At 36.5% G+C, this 3601-nt stretch overlaps 1 non-coding gene across 1 annotated transcript; it reads left to right on the plus strand.

Moving 5' to 3' along the window:
* Positions 1–2864: 2864 nt before the first annotated feature.
* Positions 2865–2937, plus strand: trnaf-gaa (transfer RNA phenylalanine (anticodon GAA)). Its single transcript has one exon. It is a non-coding gene; the product is annotated as a tRNA-Phe (tRNA).
* Positions 2938–3601: the final 664 nt, after the last annotated feature.

The following is a 3601-nucleotide window of genomic DNA, read 5'->3' on the forward strand; positions in this document are numbered from 1 at the left end:
CGAAATTCATCCCCAAATGAGAGAATATAAACTTCTGACCAGGATCACATACACAACAGGGGGCATAACGAAATTAATGCTAATAATAAACAATAAATTAAGTCTAAACCTCACAAACTGAAATAATACAGTTTCACTGATAGATGCCCCATTGAATTTTTAATTAACACACAGAGAGGTTCATGCAGTTATGGGTCATTGTTGCACACAAAACTAAACAGAAAAATAATTAGTGCCTGAATGGAAATTTAATTGTGAAGAGATTTTTAGGGAACAGTGAGAAATAATTTGTCAACTCAATCCCCAGCTCTCAGTCAGACTTACTTTATTACATCTTAAAGTTACAAATAGAAATTTGGCCATCCTGACAAAAGAAAAATAAAAAAACACAAGGTGAGTTATTCGCTGTGATTTTTGGAGTAATATAACACAATTACAGCAGAAAAAAACAGACAGGTAACATGCAGACCCAGAAGTTCCTCCTTAAATCATCAAGACATAATCTTCATAGAAATCTGTCTTGTAAATTGAAAACAATGAGGTAACAGAAGAAGGAATAAATGTTTGAAAACTACAAATTGAATGAATATTTTCAAAAGCCAATCGTGCCAAACCCGGTCGTTAAACATAAACTCAAAGTGACTCACGGTGAGGTGAATTAAATTTTTCACCTTTTATCCCTTCTATTTTTCACTCAGATCCTACATGCCATGCATCGAGAGAACAAAGAGTAATTTTCTCAACTTGCCTGCAAAGCCTGATCAATGCAGAATGCTGATTTTTATTAGAGAAGCTCCTGACTCACAGAAATCCAACTGTGTTAAAAACCAGAGGAGGCGCAAAGAAACGAAGCTTGTAATTTTCTGCTTCATGAGTTCTTCACATTTTCACCATGAGCGAATTAATATTTTTTCCTTCCACTAGCTAATTTCGAAACACGACACAAATATTAACTGCTTTCAGGATTGTTCTTCAGAACCAGAACATTCAGCTTTGTGTCAAAGCTCTGGTTTCCTAATTTGATGATTCCTAGTAAATGCACCGATCAGGATTCTGTGGCCAATTTCAGAACTCTGTTTATTTTCTAAAGCTTTACTCTGCTGATGCAAATTTTGGCCAGTTCCAGTTTCTCTTAAATAACTATATGACAAACAAGAATAGAAGAACAGCACTAAAAGAGTTAGCTGTAACAATGCAGAAGTAACATCACAGTGCCTATGTGATGAAGCAGAAAAGCAGGGTTTTATTAATATTTAAAAACAAAGGCAAAATGATTGCAAAGTTCCTGTTTTAAACTTTCTTTAGTCAAATATCAGCACAACTAACATCATATTTCTGTGTCTATTACCCAGAGAATTTGGATAAAACAGAACTGTTGCTATATAGAAATACAAGCAACCATCCTGTTATCTGTTGAAATCTTTGATCTCTCTTGCTCAGTCAGAACCTGAATGAGCCGCAGATGTCTCAAACTGCAGTAAATACAGTTTCCTTTACAATAGTTTCTTACAGCTGTGTGGTACCTCAGACTTCATTTAACCGACGTCAAAGGTAATGGAAATGGCTAACCTTGAGTCACTGAAAAGTGTTGTCATTGCAGCCTTCTTAGGTATGATGTGTTTCCTGATTGCCAAGAGATTGGATTCCTGAGTTTCCAATTACACGGTTGCCAGCAGGACCGATCAAGTTGAAAATTGGCCAATTCCAGTCACCAGTCATTTTCCTCAGATCTGCTTTTAACAGATTTTGTTTACAAACTCATTCAAATTTAAAGATAAGGTAAATGATATTCTGCCTTCACAAAACACTTTTCTAACACACCAGCAACATTCATACTAGTGTGTATACAATTGGTTATACAATTAACATTAACATAACATTAACATACAATTAACCTACATGTAGGTTAATTGTATGAATATATTTGTAAAATGCATTTATTGTTTCAAATCCCAAATCTAATTTTCTATCTAGTTAAAGTCTTGATCTCTTCCATGAGCCTTAATTGGGTTGCAGAGTCACAGGTCCAGAGTGGAAAACTGAACGTGCCTTTTCCCAGCAGCCCTTTCAGCTTGTTCTATGAGATTCCAAAGCATTCACAGAACCAAGGGAAAATGCAGTTCTTTGAGTTCCAACTTTGAGTGTTTTCTTCTGATTAACACACAAAGTTATTTTCTATAATCCTCACCAGATATTTTTTAGGGACATCAGAACAGGGGGAACAGATTCAAGCAAAGGCTAGTCCCAAGAAGCTAAAAGGCAAAGATCTTACTCGTGTATCTTAGAATGACGTCATTAGGTTAGTTCCATACATATTTCCTGCCCCAAATATATACATCACTGATACATAGCATGATCCATAATATTTCATGGTATTACAGGCAGTTTAATTTGGGGAAATTATAAACACAACTCATTAGTTATAATAAAATTATAGTTGAAAAATTATTTCAATATATTAGCTGAGAACCAAAGTTTTATGTTTGATCGCCCTCTGGTGGGAACTTTGGCACATTGCAGACACGTTTATTGCATCTTAGCGAACACGTAAAAAACACTACTGCTCCTATCTTAAATTCTACATTAAAACATTCACATTTTCTTTCTGTTATAATAAAATACTTATCTAAAGCAATTGTAATTTCTGGAAAATGTAATGCTTATCAGAGTGTAGGAATATGTTCTTAAATATCCAGAATAGTATATTGTTTTTATTTTTTGCTTTTATCTTTTACTGCGAAAATACCAGATTTTCCTTTCTCCTTCTCAATCAAAGAAAGACAACAATATAAAAATACACAGACCACAGCTCCATAGCTGCAGTTTTTACGTTGTATATGACCACACCTGCAACGTCATCAGGTGCCGAAATAGCTCAGTTGGGAGAGCGTTAGACTGAAGATCTAAAGGTCCCTGGTTCGATCCCGGGTTTCGGCAGAAACTGCCACTTCAATCCTTTTATGTATGAATTTACTTATGTAGGTCTGCATTTAGAACTGTAAAGTCATAGTCTTTGGGAAAATATTTTTGTGGCCATCACTTGACATTGCTGACTATATGTCTGAACTTTTTGCTCTCACCGGGAAATTAGAGCGCAACACTGGAACATAATCCAATTGCTGTTACATGATCAGGAAACATTGTGCCAGGTGGATCTCAGACGGACCGCGGGATGTTTGTTGGAGCTCTCCTGGCACATTGGAGGTTCAGACTGTTTCTCAGCTGTTCTGGCTCGTGTGAGTGCCAAGCCGTTGGTGTGTTGAGGCATCAGGGCCTCGGCCCAAAAGAACATGCCTGGGCCACTGCCCACCAAACAGGTCAGCGATTTCCGTCATTGCCATTGAAACCTGAATGAATGACCGAACGGCTCTCTCTGTGGGGATGTGCTAATCAGCAGTGCATAGATAATGAACAGAGAGAAAGTGTGTTAAATCACAGGGAATTCACAGTAAGGGATGGAAATGGTGCAAAGTTCTCAACCATTCAGCAAAATTTTACATGCAAAAATGTATACATTTAAAATAAAAGTACAAATAGAAGGTGCAGAAATGAGTGTTGATTTGCAAAACTGGGTTTCAGATAGAAAACTTCTTGTAATGAC

The sequence above is a fragment of the Poecilia latipinna genome, unplaced genomic scaffold, assembly GCF_001443285.1.
Source record: "Poecilia latipinna isolate Pla-1442-1.1 unplaced genomic scaffold, P_latipinna-1.0 Scaffold572, whole genome shotgun sequence".
Taxonomy (NCBI): domain Eukaryota; kingdom Metazoa; phylum Chordata; class Actinopteri; order Cyprinodontiformes; family Poeciliidae; genus Poecilia; species Poecilia latipinna.